Genomic DNA, 16,485 nt, shown 5'->3' on the forward strand with positions numbered 1-16,485 from the left:
AGCAGCAATATTCATGAAAGCTAAATGCAAAAGCAACACAAATACCGAAGTATAAGAAAATATGTTATGAAGTACATCTTTCATAATGGTATGCTGTTTGGCAATCATAATTAATTATGAAATGACAGACTACAGATCTAGTGAAATTCACAAGAAAAAAGAAATCAAAAGTAAAACCCCAAATACTGTAAGACTCTATGATTCCAATTTTAGGACACATCCAAAAAAGTTCAATCTCTGTGCTCGCTTCGGCAACACATATACTAAAATTGGGCGATACAGAGAAGATTAGCATGGCCCCTGTGCAAGGATGACACGCAAATTCATGAAGCATTCCATATTTAAAAAAAAAAGTTCAATCTCTGAAAACAGATTTTAAATTAGTAAATTAGTGCCTCTCTGTTGCTGATGGTGAATGAGGATTTATTGTGAATAATACTGATTATTTGAAATTAACAAAATGTGCTTATATTAGACTGTGGTAATCATTATGTAATTCCAAAAATTTTAGAAAGTGTGGAATACTCACTTAAAACATGGGGCAGTTAGGTCTAGGCAGATAGCATCCTGAGTTTGGTCTTCACAGAATAAAGTGAAAATTAACAAATATGAGGGAGTTGGAGCTGGCACTGTGGCACAGCAGGTTAAAGCCCTGGCCTGAAGTGGCAGCATACCCTATGGGCACTGGTTCTAGTCCCAGCTGCTCTACTTCCTATCCAGCTCTCTGCTGTGGCCTGGGATAGCAGTAGAAGATGGCTCAAATCCTGTGCCTCTGCACCTGAGTGGGAGACCTGGAAGAAGCTCCTTGCTCCTGGTTTGAATTGGCACAGCCCTGGCTGTTGCAGCCATCTGGGGAATGAACCAGCAGATGGAAGACCTCTCTCTCTCTCTCTCTCTCTGCCTCTCTATGTAGCTCTGTCTTTCAAATAAATAAAATAAATCTTAAAAAAACAAATAGACTCTCACTGGGATTAAACATGACAATAGGTCTGATCTGATTTCATCATCATTTAAAAAATCATCTATTATTTTTCAATTTATGTTTCTGTGTGGGAACAAACTGTTGAAATCTTTACTTAATGTATGCTAAACTGATCTTCTGTATATAAAGAGAATCAAAAATGAATCCTCATGTGAATGGAAGGGGAGAGGGAATGGGAAAGGGGAGGGTTGCGGGTGGGAGGGACGGTATGGGGGGGAAGCCATTGTAATCCATAAGCCGTACTTTGGAAATTTATATTCATTAAATAAAAGTTAAAAAAAAAGAAAAAAACACAAATATGAGAGAGTTTCACATGCTTTGTAGAATATGAAATTAAAACACCCTCAATTTGGTTAAAAATATATAAAACTATAATATGAGGGAACTTAAATTCATGGACAATGTTTTTGTGTGAAAGAACTATGCATATGATTCTAGAAATTCTTACACCATTTAATTCCTCATTTATTGCTTGAGATTGTTCAATTGCTCTAATTCAAATTAATTCCACTTATGCTTGAGAAATATCTCATTTTTCTTATGTGAAACAATGTAAAAGATGTATTAATCACCAATTTAAGGAAATTTTTGATTCCTAACCAAACCATGTACCATGACAAAATATCAATTCAGTAATTTCCAGATTGTTTCTCTTAATAAACTGCTTGCAAACATCATAATTTTAGCTGTGATACTAATTTAAATATTTTAACACTCCTTAATTTTAAACACTGAGTGAGGTGCTTTTTGAGTTTTTATTTTGTCTATAGTTATACATATATATGGGCTACAATGTGAAATTTTAATCACTGAAAACAGTGGCTACTGATCAAATCAGGGTAGGCAACATTCTCCCTTCTCTGGAATCGCACTTCATGATCAAGCCTTGGAACACTGTTGTTCTATTTGCTTATAAAGTATAGAATACTTTACAGTGTACTACAGTCACCCCAGCATTCTATGTAAGACTAGGAACTAACAGCCATAATCTAACTCAGATTTGGTGTCAATTATCTAAATAGCTTTTACATACCACATTTCAAGACACACTACACGGTGGTTATAATCAAAACATTCTGGTACTTATACAAAAACAGATGTATAGACTAATGGAACACAATAGGCATGCCAGAAGTCAATCCAAACATCTATAACCAACTTAAATTTGACAAAGGAACTAAAATCAATCCCTGGATCAAATACAGCCTCTTCAACAAATGGTGCTTAGAAAACTGGATTTCCATATGCAAAAGTATGAAGCAGGACCCTCATCTTGCACCTTATACAAAAATCCACTCAAAATGGATTAAAACCTAAATCTATGACCTGATAACATCAACTTATTAGAGAATATTTGGGAAACTCTGCAAGACATTGGCATAAGCAAAGACTTCTTGAAAAAAAAAAAAAAACCCAGAGGCACAAGCAATCAAAGCAAAAATTCAAAAGTGGGATTTCATCAAGTTGAAAAGTTCCTGTACTGCAAAAGAAACACTCAGGAAACTGATGAGACAACTAACAGAATGCAATGGAAAAAGGATTAATAACTAGACTATATAAAGAGATCAAGAAACTTAACAACAACAAAACAAACAATCCAGTGAAGAAATGAGCAAAAGACTTACCCAGACATTTTCTAAAGAGGAAATGCAAATGGCCAACAGACACAGGAAAAAAATGCTCAAACACTAGTCATTAGAGAAATGCAAATCAAAACCACCAGGAGGTTTCACCTCACCCCTGTTAGAATGCCATTCATACAGAAATCAACAAACAACAAATGCTGGCAAGGATGTGGGAAAAAAGGTACCCTAATCTACTGTTGCTGGGAATGTAAATTGGCACAGCCACTATGAAAAACAGAATGAAGATACCTCAGAAATCTAAATATAGGTCTACCATATGACCCAGTTATTCTACTTCTTGGAAAGTACCCGAGGAAAATGAAACCATCATATGAAAGAATTATCTTCACACCCGTGTTCATTGCAGCTCAATTCACAATAACTGATACATTGAATCATCCCAAATGCCCATCAACTGAAGACTGGGAAAATAAATTATGGGATATGTACACTATGGAATACTACATAGTGCTAAAAATGAAATTTAGTCATTTCCAACAAAATGGAAGAATCTGGAAAACATTATACTTAGTGTAATGAGCCAGTCCCCAAAAGACAAATACCACATATTCTCCCTAACCTGTGATAACTAGTAGAGCACCTAAAAGCTGATCTGTAGAAGTGAAATTGACACTTTGAGAAGCAGTGACTTGAACAGCTCTTGTCTTGATAGTGGAAGAGCATTTTTTATATTATTTTTTGAACTCTTGTATATAAAGTCAATTGAAAATAGATCTCAGTAAAGAGTGGAAATAAGAGAGGAAGAAGGAAGAGTAGTCTGGAAGTATGGGTGAGAGGATGGGTATGATGGGAAGGATCACCATATACTTAAAGTTGTAATTATGAAGTGTATGAAGTTTCTGGCTGTAAAGCTCCACATACATTCCTACAGTCTTACTTCTAAGGGTACAGGTTAAAAACTTTCCATGAGGTCCCATATCCCTTAAGCTGGGGGTAAAAATACCATCTTAAGTGCTAAAGTTATCATATGAATAGGATTGAGGTTCTGGTAATAATAATAAAGAAATTAAAAGAGGTGAATGCTCCAACATGGGAAGCATTCCACACAGCAGACTCACAAAATAACAAACAATCACTTTAAATAGCACTATGACCTCAGAATCAGCCCTTAAGGTATTCTAGCCTGGCTGAAATACCCATGAGAGCATTTCAGGAATGGACAGCCAAGATATTGTGGCAATAAATGTCTTACATGAAGGAACTCGGCGGGTGAAACCTCAGAGGAAAGAAGTAGTCATCAAAGAATGAGGGAGGAGATAACTTCCACTTTGTTTATGGCTTTGTCTAAATACTGATGGAGTTTGTAGGTTCAAAATGCTTCCATAGCCTAGGCAGCTCACGCCAAGAACTTCGGGTGATCACTGATGTCATACATAAGAGTGTTAATTGTTAAATTAACCAAAAGATTCATTGTGCATTAACTTACCATGCAGGAACTCTGTCCTCAAAGAGTTCTATTATAAACATGTCAAAGTGCTCCCAAAAGGCATATCATTCTTGGGTGCTTCTTAAAAATTAAGGTTCTAACAAAAAAGTGAAATTAACTTGTAGATGCAATGATTTTGAACAGCCTTTGTCTCGACTGTTGAGGAACAGTTTTTTTATTGATGTCCAAATTGTTGAACTCTTTGATTAGTATAGAGTTGGTTTTCTGTGTATAACGTTAGTCAAAAATAGGTCTTCATGGTGAATGGAACTGGGGATGCGAAAGGGAGGAGGAGGAGTGAGAGAGTGGGTGTTAGGGCAGGTATGGTGGGAAGAATAGCTATGTTACTAAACATGTACTTATGAAATGCATAAAGTTTGCATTCCTTAAATAAAAGGTTTCATTGAGGGGGGTGAAATTAATTAGTCTTAAAAAAGAGACACACAAAGAGAAAGACAGAAAAAAATACTCTCTTCAACTTGTCACTTCACAAATGCTTAAAAATTCAACAATGATTTAGATATAACACCAAACACAGGTGACAAAAATGAAATAAGGAAATAGGACTGTAAAGAACAACAACAAAAAACTACATGCTAAAGGAAAAGACAAAAACAGAAAGCAAAGAAGGGGAGAAAATATTAGCAAACAGTATGATTAAAGAAAGAATACATAAGACATACAGAAATCAAAAGCAAATATAATAAAAATTGATAAATGACCTAATCAGTTTGGACAAATGATCTGATCTGTTTTTCCAGTGAAGACACACAAACAGCTAATAGGGGCTCAGTATGGATCATCAAGACTAAAATGGTTATCATCTCATATACGTAAAAATGGATATTATCAAAAAGTACAAAAAAAGGTAACAAGTATTGAACCAGGTGTGGAGAAATGGGAACATATAAATTGGTTGTAGGAATGTAAATTGGTACATCCACCATGAAAAACACTATGGAGATGCCTCTAAAAAATGGAACAAATGACAAAACAATCTCATTAATTTATGTGCATCCATAAGAAATAAAATCACTATCTCAAAGGTACACCTGAACATCCATGTTCATGGAAGCATTATTTACAAGAATAAGATATTGAAATAACCACATTGTCTGTCAACAGATCAAAAGATAGAGCATGATACTCACAAAAAAATAAATGCTACTCATTTGTGGAATCTAAGAAAGTCAATCATAAGCACAGAATATAACGAGGGTTGCGAGGGGCTAAGGGTGAAAGAAACTGGAAGATGTTAGATGAATGACACATTTGCAGTTAGGAGATAAATTAACATTGAGATGTATAATAGAGCACAGTAATGATATGAATACAGTATTAGATACAACAGGTTAACATCTGAAATATCTTTTAAAAACTATGTAAGGTGATAGATAGTTAATTGTCCTAATCACTTCACAATATATATGTATAAGGGGACACTAAAAGGTTTCTGATAAAGGGCTTAAAATATAATGTGATTATTCCATAAGCTTGTAAAAGTCCCCCACATTGCAAAACATGTTGCAGGCCTTGAATGTATACAAATTTTGTCTGTCAATTATACTTAAATAATCTTTAAAAAATCACCTCTATCAAACTAAAACTTAAAAAAACTAACTTAGGAATCTGGGTTTATATCTTTGAGGTGGAAAGATAATCAAGGACCATAAACAGTTTTTAAAACAGAAATATGACCAGCTAAAATTTGTATTTTGAAAGTTCAGAAGCAGATGACAGCCTGCCCATGTAAGATGGCTAAGATGACATCCATATATCAATATACAGTGTCCTCCTGCCCTCCCATAACCTGGACAAAAACCTGAGTCAAATAAAACTTTGTTTTTAATTTACCTAGTCTAGGACACTGTTATTGTCAACAGAAAGCAGGGGCAAGACTCAGAAAGAGCTGTGCTGAGACCCTGCTTCTCACAAAATCAGAAAACAAGGGAATGAAGTCAGTCTTGGAAAAAATAACGGAGCACTCCATGAAGGACAACTCCTCCCCTGCATGAACCCCACACACAGGGTCTGGGTTCTCCCTGGTGTCCATCGCGTGCTCACTGCACAATCTGGGAGGCCGGGGATGCCACCAACACTGGTTCTCAGAAACTGGTCCCAGCCGACAACTGGCTGTGAGGAGACAGGACTCCAGGAGTCCCAGCTGTCAGCCCAGCCCTGACACTGAGGACCAGAGTGGGCCAAGGGAAGGGCCGTGCCAGCAAGGAGATGCAGCCCACAGATTCCCAGAGAGGACCCTGGGGAGGCCCGCCTCAGACCAGCCTTCTCCACAACTTTCCCCAACTCCTCCTTCCCCACGTCTGCATGCCGGGACTCTCACACTCACCATGACAGCTTCCGAGGGGAGCACTGTCCTGACGCTGAGTTACACCAGAATTCAGTAAACACCAGAGGCCCCGCCCTGGACCTCTCTCCGCTGTGACGCTGGAAGACTATTATGGCGTCAAGATCTCGCGTGATTACGTAGCATTTACGCCCAACGCCTGATTGGACAGTGTGGATATCCGTGAGCATGCACGTTACCAAAGTCGCATCAATCAGCATCCTCCACAGTGCTGACAGATAACTTCAGATGTTGCGGGAAGGAAAAATAAGTGGTGAGTCCTGTGTTCCGTTCTGAAATTGTGTCCTACCGCAGGGGTTTTCACCTCCCTGGTCCACCGCCAGCTGGGCCCACTCCTGCCTCCAAGGTCTTTCCTACGAGGATCCTACCTGGGTTCGCAGTAACCTGCTTCAGAACAGTAACAATTTAAAGGCTGTTAGGCCGGCGCCATGGCTCACTAGGCTAATCCTCCGCCTTGCAGCACTGGCACACCGGGTTCTGTCCCGGTTGCCCCTCTTCCACGGCAGCTCTCTGCTGAGGCCCGGGAGTGCAGTGGAGGATGGCCCAAGTGCTTGGGCCCTGCACCCACATGGGAGACCAGGAGAAGCACCTGGCTCCTGGCTTCGGATCAGTGCAGCGCGCCGGCCACAGCGGCCATTGCAGGGTGAACCAATGGAAAAGGAAGACCTTTCTCTCTGTCTCTCTCACTCTGACTGTCCACTCTGCCTGTCAAAAAGAAAGAAAAAGGAGAAGAAGAAGAAAAAAAAAACAATTTAAAGGCTGTTTATTAGCTCCTGAGCATTTTTCATCGTATGTGTGACGCACTTTACAGTTGTTTTTATATTGCTTTAAAGAACATTTAGAGACAGGTAATTTAATCCTTTTGCTTCCATTTCTCTTGCAGATTTTTTCAAGTGTCTCTGTTGTCCTTTAGTATTATTTTTATTTGTTTCATACTGATTCTTAGTAATGACTGGATTTTATGATCTTTCTAGTAATCTCATTTATCAGTTTTTTTTAAAAGATTTTCATCAATTATCTGTATATAAGCATAATCCAAAATATTCACGTTGTATTACATAGGAATTGATCTCTACAACTTATGCTTGATTTTTGCTGCTTATTTCCCTGACCACTCTTGCAGTAGAAAGTTGAAGAGAGAAAGTGCAGGCATTGTCTAAGTTTACTTCCAGGGAAAATACTTTCAATGATCCTGTATTAGCTGTGTAGTTTTTTATAGGTTCCTTTTGCTCTTGATCATATAAGGAGATCACTGACTTTTCTCTTGTTCTCTTAGCAGTTTTATTTTGTACTAGATGCTGAACTTTATCCAATGCTTTTCAACACGTAATCTACATGATCGTGTGATTTCCCTTTACTGTTTACTTCCTGGATGCCTGGTCTGGAAATCGTAACCACTATTGCATTTTTCATTACTTCTTGCTTGCTATGGATATGTTACATTTTTATGAAATGAGTTCATTTACTATATTGATATTTTGCTTAAGATACTTGTAGCTGTGTTTATTGAAGGGGTACTTTAAAAAAAGTAAGTTCTGGTCCATTTGCATCATCTTTAATGTAATGTTGATTTTCCAAAAGAAATTTAAAAATTTTTTTCTTCTTATTTCCACTTGAGTATGTATGGGAAATGTAGATTTGCATTTTCCTCTTTGAAAGTCTGAGGTATTCTTTAAATCTGTATCTGAAATCTAGATTTGTGAGACTTTTTTCATTATTGATTTGTTGGAATTTTTAAAATGTGATTCAACTTACTTGGTTTATATGAGTTTTTTCTAATTTGTATTTTTGTTTTGGAAACTGATTTTCAAAATACAATGAATTTTGAACTCTGTAGTCATATTTTTACCTCTAAGGTTTTCACAGCTTTCTCCTTATATCTTGGAAAAGGCTTATAATCTCTAGAAAATAATGATCTTGTTTAACTTATGGAGACAGTTGTTTGTGTTACTGTCCCATTTGTTTCCTTAAATGCTTTTTTTTAATGGCTTGTTAACATTGTTAACATTTTTATTAAAAAAAATTATATCCTTGTTTTTTTGTGGTACTTTATATGATATTTCATAGATGTCTGTCGTTATCTTTTTCTCTTGCTTTTATTAAATATTCTCTCAATATTTTTTATTCTTGACAAAGTTTTCAAAGTGTTAGAGCTGAGGTAATCTTTGATTACAAAAAATCTTTGATTACAAAAAATCTTTGATTACAAAAAAAAATCTTTGATTTTCAGTATTTTATTTTAACATCATAATTTAAAGCTGTACATTATCTCCAGGCACTGATTTATCTGCATTCTCTTTATTCTTTCTTGTGTTTCCAAACGCTGTATATGCAGGCCCTGTCTGTCTATCAATGTTTCAACCCCCATGGGCCTGCAGCCAACACAGGCTAAATGTGTCTCAATGTCTGCAACCCATATGTTCTGATTGGTAACAGAATCATTGCACTCCTTTTCTTTACTGTTGTATGCCTAGTAATCTCAGCACGTCAACTACCATTTCCATGTCTGGAAAAGAACTATGAGCCCTCAAAACCTATCACATCCTCATAGAGCCATGTCTCTCCTGATTTATTTTAGAGAAGCAACTAAAATTTCCCAGATATCTTAGGTAGACATTCCCTTATTTACTACTGACAACATCTGAATCATCTGATCTGTACTCATCATCAGTTTTTATTTTTTTCTTTATGGGGATGTTATTTAATTGCCAAATTTTATTGATGCTAATGAGATTCATATAACTGATTTTTCTATTTACTGGAGTGTCCTGAATGGCAAAACTCCACCCTCACAGAGCATATATGAAGATGGTTTTACAAATTATATATGTAAAAATAGTTAAGTTTTTAAAGTGCTCTGGAGAAAAAATAAAATAATTGATAGGTCCTAATGCAGAGGACAAAGATTACCTCAGCTCTAACACTTTGAAAAACTCAACTATGGGCAATTATTTGAGTTTAACACATAATGACAGGGGCTGGCACTATTTCATAACAGGTACAGCCACTGCCTGCAGTGCTGGCATCTCATACGGCATCAGTTCGAGTCCCAGCTGTTCCACTTCTGATCCAGCTCTCTTCTATGGCCTGAAAAATCAGTGGAAGATGGCCCGAGTCTTTGGGCCCCTGCACCTACATGGGAGACCTGGAAGAAGCTCCTGGTACCTGGCTTCAATCTGTGCAGCAATTGCCATTGTGGCCATCTGGGGAGTGAACCAGCAGATGGAAGACCTCTTTCTCTGTTTCTGCCTCTCCTTCTCTCTTTGTGTAACCCTGACTTTCAAACAAATAAATAAATATTTTATAAAACATAATGACAGAGAGTAACTTTCAGTATGAAGGCTAGAAAGATTGCCTTTAAGTTGAAGCAAACACATATTTAATCATCTTTATGAGGGAAAGAAAAATATGGAAGTATTGACCTCGAAGCTAAAGAAAAAAGTGAATTCTGGTGATTATAGTCAATGCAAAGTAATTTAATCTCCAAAATTACTGAGAAAATAGATTGAAAATGTTCTACCCCTGAAAAATGTACAAGTTTATATGTACGCTAATTCTCTTTATTAAGCCATTACACAATACATACATATTTCAAAACAATATGTATAATGATACTGTAAAATTTCACATAAAGTGGAATTAAATGATTTATATTAAGAAAAACTTAAAATAGATTTTCAATGTGTTTTTAAAGATCCTTTATATAAATGGATTACAAATTTTCTTGCACAAAAGTAAATTTGTCTTTGAATTTCACACTCCTCAAATATTTTGAAATACTCATTATATGTAATATGTGACTATAAACTGTGTATATTTTAGCTTTTATTAAGATCACTAGCCATCAGGGAAATGCAAATCAAAACCACAATGAGGTTTCACCTCACCCCGGTTAGAATGGCTCACATTCAGAAATCTACCAACAATAGATGCTGGAGAGGATGTGGGGGAAAAGGGACACTAACCCACTGTTGGTGGGAATGCAAACTTGTTAAGCCACTATGGAAGTCAATCAGGGATTCCTCAGAAACCTGAATATAACCCTACCATACAACCCAGCCATCCCACTCCTTGGAATTTACCCAAAGGAAATAAAATTGGCAAACAAAAAAGCTGTCTGCATATTAATGTTTATTGCTGCTCAATTCACAATAGCTAAGACCTGGAACCAACCCAAATGCCCCTCAACAGTAGACTGGATAAAGAAATTAAGGGACATGTACTCTGTGGAATACTATACAGCAGTCAAAAACAATGAAACCCGGTCATTTGCAACAAGATGGAGGAATCTTCAACATGGGAAGTGAGATACACAGCAGACTCATAGAATGGCGGATGTCCTAAACAGCACTCTGGCCTCAGAATTAGCCCTTTAAGGCATTCGCATCTGGCTGAAAAGCCCATGAGAGTATTTCAGGCATGGAAAGCCAAGATGCTCTGGCAAAAAAAAAATGACCTAAATGAAAGATCCCTGTGAGTGAGATCCCAGTGGAAAGAACAGGTCTTCAAAGAAGGAGGTACCTTTCTCTGAAGGGAGGAGAGAACTTCCACTCTGACTACGACCTTGTCTAAATATGACTAGAGTCAGTGAAGACAAAAGGCTTCCATAGCCTTGGCAACTCATGACAAGAGCCTAGGGAGACTACTGATGCCATAAACAAGATTGTCAATTCGTTAAGTCAACAACAGGAGTCACTGTGCACTTACTCCTCATGTAGGCTCTCTGTCCTTAATGTGCTGTACATTGTGATTTAATGCTATAACTAGTACTCAAACAGTATTTTTCACTTTGTGTTGCTATGTGGGTGCAAACTGTTGAAATATTTCCTTAATATATACTAAACTGATCTTCTGTATATAAAGAGAATTGAAAATGAATCTTGATGTGAATGGAAGGGGAGAGGGAGCAGGAAAGGGGAGGTTTGCGGGTGGGAGGGAAGTTATGGGGGAGGGAAGCCATTGTACTCCATAAGCTGTACTTTGGAAATTTATATTCATTAAATAAAAGTTAAAAAAAAAGTTCCCAGCTGGGCACCTTCTGTATCAGTTTGTTAAGATGCTTGTTTGGGAAGAAATGAATGCTGATCATCAGACAGCCTGTGCTGGCCTGAGGGAGGCTCATAAATCCCCAGAGGCAGTTAAAACGAAGGTGGAGTCTTCAGGTGTGGTGGCAACCCCTAAAGGCCTAGTGCTGCCTCAACCCACCGAGCCTCCAATTCTGCCCATGTGGCCACCCCTTTATGGTTATTCCCCTCTCTTAGATTCCCTGTCGCCATCTTGTAAACAGCGTGCTTACCCAACCCCGTGGCCAGTCCTGCTAGGCCCTGGTGTGCACAGTCTTCCCTGTAAATGGGTGACCATGGCCTTTCTCTGCACTCTCTTCCAGTCAACATGGCCTGATGCTCCCATGCAGGCATGGCCAGATATCTCTAGGTAGAGTACTCCCTAGGGCTGTTTTTTTTTTTTTTTCTCTCTCCATTGACAATTCAATACCTCTCGTCACTGGGAGGGAAAGTGCCTCTGGCTACTACTGGCCTTACCTAAACCTCTGCCTTCCACATGTGTGGTCCCAACTTCACTATCTCAGCTCACTATATATCCCCCTTGTGCCTAGGAATTCGGACTTTATCTTAGAACCAGGCCTGTTCCAAAGCCTGCTCTCCTCGTCTTAATGGTTGTCTCCATGATTTCCAATTGGTCTTTTGTCCCTCTCTTGTTTCAGTTTTACCATAAGAATAGCAAGGGAGTGGTAATCCCATCCTTGGGCTCCCTGCTTATTGAGAAACAAATTAGGTATCTCACCCTTCTGATGGCTCTTTTGTCTTTATCTTGAGCAAGGCAGACAGGAAAATCTAGAGTGGGAACTGTGTCAGCTGCCTAAACCTTTGTTTCAAAAGCAGCCCCACATGGCTGGTAGACTATGATGTCGTGGGGCCTGAGACTATGATGTCATGGGGCCTGAGATATTCTTTAAAAAAAAGAGGGAGGGCAACTAATTTTTCTTTGAATCTAGGATGTTCACTAGCCTTAAAAATATTGCTTTGTGACTTGCTGAAATTATTTTGCAATTTATTTTAACAGATTTCTGGGTAATCAGTGCTCAATGAAACAGCAATGGGTAATTAGTACTTGTGTTGGATAAATGCAATTTTAATTTTTACATATGATAATTTTTTTAACTTTTATTTAATGAATATAAATTTCCAAAGTATGACTTATGGATTACAATGGCTTCCCCCCCATAACATCCCTCCCACCTGCAACCCTCCCCTTTCCCACTCCCTCTCCCCTTCCATTCACATCAAGATTCATTTTCAATTATCTTAATATACAGAAGATCAGCTTAGTATACATTAAGTAAAGATTTCAACAGTTTGCTCCCACACAGAAACATAAAGTGAAAAATGATAGATGATTTTTTAAATGATGATGAAATCAGATCAGACCTATTGTCATGTTTAATCCCAGTGAGAGTCAAGTTGGGAATTGATAATTTCTTTTTTTTTTATCTTTTATTTAATGAATATAAATTTCCAAAGTACGACTCATGGGTTACAATGGCTTTCCCCCCCATACCGTCCCTCCCACCCACAACCCTCCCCTTTCCCACTCCCTCTCCCCTTCCATTCACATCAAGATTCATTTTCGATTATCTTTTTTTTTTTAACTTTTATTTAATGCATATAATTTTCCAAAGTACGACTTATGGATTACAATGGCTTCCCCCCCATACCATCCCTCCCACCCACAACCCTCCCATTTCCCACTCCCTCTCCCCTTCCATTCACATCATGATTCATTTTCAATTATCTTAATATACAGAAGATCAGCTTAGTATACATTAAGTATGGATTTCAACAGTTTGCTCCCACACAGAAACATAAAGTGAAAAATAATAGATGATTTTTTTAAATGATGATGAAATCAGAGCAGACCTATTGTCATGTTTAATCCCAGTGAGAGTCAAGTTGGGAATTGATAATTTCTTTTTTTCTTTTTTTTTTTTTTACAGAAGATCAGTTTAGTGTACATTAAGTAAAGATTTCAATCGTTTGCACCCCCATAGAAACACAAAGTGAAATAAACTGTTTGAGTACTCGTTATAGCATTAAGCCCCAGTGCACAGCACACTAAGGACAGAGATCCTACATGAGGAGTAAGTGCACAGTGACTCCTGTTGTTGACTTTACAAACTGACACTCCTGTTTATGGCATCAATAATCTCGCTATGCACCAGTCATGAGTTTCCAAGGCTATGGAAGCCCTCTGAGTTCTCCGACTCTTATCTTGTTTAGACAAGGTCATAGTCAAAGTGGAGGTTCTCTCCTCCCTTCAGAGAAAGGCACCTCCCTCTTTGAAGACCTGTTCTTTCCACTGGGATCTCACTCACAGAGATCTTTTTGCCAGAGTGCCTTGGCTTTCCATGCCTGAAATACTCTCATGGGCTTTTCAGCCAGATCCAAATGCCTTTAGGGCTGATTCTGAGGCCAGAGTGCTTTTTAGGACATCTGCCATTCTATGAGTCTGCTGAGTATCTCACTTGCCATGTTGGATCACTCTCCCCTTTATTTATTCTATCGGTTAGTGTTAGCAGGTACTAGACTTGTTTATGTGCTCCCTTTGACTCTTAGTCCTTTCATTATGATCAATTGTGAACTGAAATTGATCACTTGGAATAGTGAGATGGCATTGGTTCATGCCACCTTGATGGGATTGAATTGGAATCCCCTGGTATGTTTCTAACTCTACCATTTGGGGCAAGTCAGCTTGAGCATGTCCCAAATTATACATCTCTTCCCTCTCTTATTCCCACTCTTATGTTTAACAGGGATCACATTTCAGTTAATTTTCAACACTTAAGAATAACTGTGTATTAATTACAGAATTAAACCAGTCATATTAAGTAGAACAGACAAAAAAACTACTAAGAGGGATAATGTATTAAGTTGTTCATTAACAGTCAGGGCTATGCTGATCAAGTCACCGTTTCTCATAGTGTCCATTTCACTTCAACAGGTTTCCTATTTGTTGTTCAGTCAGTTGTCACCGATCAGGGAGAACATCTGGTATTTGTCCATTTGGGACTGGCTTACTTCACTCAGCATAATGTGTTCCCGATTCCTCCATTTTGTTGCAAATTACTGGATTTCATTGTTTCTTACTGTGGTATAGTATTCTAAAGAATACATATCCCATAATTTCTTTATCCAGTCTACCGTTGATGGGCATTTAGGTTGGTTCCAGGTCTTGGCTATTGTGAATTGTGCTGCGATAAACATTAGGGTGCAGACCGCTTTTTTGTTTGCCAATTTAAACTCCTTTGGGTAAATTCCAAGGAGTGGGATGGCTGGGTCGAATGGTAGGGTTATATTCAGGTTTCTGAGGAATCTCCAGACTGACATCCATAGTGGCTTCACCAGTTTGCATTCCCACCAACAGTGGGTTAGTGTCCCTTTTTCACCACCTCCTCTCCAGCATCTATTGTTGGTAGATTTCTGTATGTGAGCCATTCTAACCGGGGTGAGGTGAAACCTCATTGTGGTTTTCATTTGCATTTCCCTGATTGCTAGTGATCTTGAACATTTTTTCATGTGCCTGTTGGCCATTTGGATTTCCTCTTTTGAAAAATGTCTATTGAGGTCGTTGGACCACCTCTTAAGTGGGTTGTTTGTTTTGATGTTGTGGAGTTTCTTGATCTCTTTGTAGATTCTGGTTATTAACCCTTTATCTGTTGCATAGTTTGCAAATATTTTTTCCCATTCTGTCGGTTGTCTCTTCACTCTCCTGTTTCTTTTGCAGTACAGAAACTTCTCAATTTGATGCAATCCCAATAGTTGATTTTGGCCTGTGCCTCCCGGGTCTTTTCCAGAAACTCTTTGACTGTGCCAATATCTTGAAGGGTTTCTCCAATGTTCTCTAATAACTTGATGGTGTCAGGACGTAGATTTAGGTCTTTAATCCACATTGAGTGGATTTTTGTGTAAGGTGTAAGGTAGGGGTCTTGCTTCATGCTTCTACATGTGGAAATCCAGTTTTCCCAGCACCATTTATTGAATAGACTGTCCTTGCTCCAGGAATTGGTTTTAGATCCTTGATCAAATGTAAGTTGGCTGTAGATGTTTGGGTTGATTTCTGGTGTTTCAATTCTGTTCCATTGGTCTATCCATCTGTTTCTGTACCAGTACCATGCTGTTTTGATTACAACTGCTCTGTAGTATGTCCTGAAATCTGGTATTGTGATGCCTCTGGCTTTGTTTTTGTTGTACAAGATTGCTTTAGCTATTCGAGGTCTCTTGTGCCTCCATATGACTTTCAGCATCATTTTTTCCAGATCTGAGAAGAATGTCTTTGGTATCTTGATTGGGATTGCATTGAATCTATAAATTGCTTTTGGGAGAATGGACATTTTGATGATATTGATTCTTCCAATCCATGATCATGGAAGATTTTTCCATCTTTTGGTATCCTCTTCTATTTCTTTCTTTAAGATTTTGTAATTCTCATCGTAGAGATCTTTAACGTCCTTGGTTAAGTTTATTCCAAGGTATTTGATTGTTTTTGTAGCTATTGTGAATGGGATTGATCTTAGCAGTTCTTTCTCAGCCGGGGCATTGCTTGTATATACAAAGGCTGTTGATTTTTGTGCATTGATTTTATATCCTGCCACTTAGCCAAACTCCTCTATGAGTTCCAATAGTCTCTTAGTAGAGTTCTTTGGATGCTCTAAGTACAGAATCATATTGTCTGCAAAGAGGGATAGTTTGACTTCTTCCTTCTCGATTTGTATTCCTTTGATTTCTTTTTCTTGTCTGATGGCTCTGGCTAAAACTTCCAGAACTATGTTAAATAGCAGTGGTGAGAGTGGGCATCCCTGCCTGGTGCCAGATCTCAGTGGAAATGCTTCCAACTTTTCCCCATTCAATTGGATGCTGGCCGTGGGATTTTCATAAATTGCTTTGATTATATTGAGGAATGTTCCTTCTATACCCAATTTGCTTAGAGTTTTCATCATGAAAAGGTGTTGGATCTTATCGAATGCTTTCTCTGCATCAATTGAGATAATCAT

At 38.0% G+C, this 16,485-nt stretch overlaps 1 long non-coding RNA gene and 1 other non-coding gene across 3 annotated transcripts in view; both read left to right on the plus strand.

The window, feature by feature from the left end:
- Positions 1-239: 239 nt before the first annotated feature.
- LOC127488240 (U6 spliceosomal RNA) lies at positions 240-345 on the plus strand. The gene has a single exon (XR_007915788.1). It is a non-coding gene; the product is annotated as a U6 spliceosomal RNA (small nuclear RNA).
- Positions 346-6,563: 6,218 nt separating this feature from the next.
- Positions 6,564-16,485, plus strand: part of LOC127488235 (uncharacterized) — a 59,148-nt gene continuing 49,226 nt past the window's right edge. For both annotated transcript variants that reach the window (XR_011386118.1, XR_011386119.1), the window contains exon 1: positions 6,564-6,672. This is a non-coding gene — a long non-coding RNA (uncharacterized lncRNA). The remainder of the gene's footprint in view (positions 6,673-16,485) is intronic.

This window comes from Oryctolagus cuniculus, unplaced genomic scaffold (assembly GCF_964237555.1).
Source record: "Oryctolagus cuniculus unplaced genomic scaffold, mOryCun1.1 SCAFFOLD_83, whole genome shotgun sequence".
NCBI classification, from domain to species: Eukaryota; Metazoa; Chordata; class Mammalia; order Lagomorpha; family Leporidae; genus Oryctolagus; species Oryctolagus cuniculus.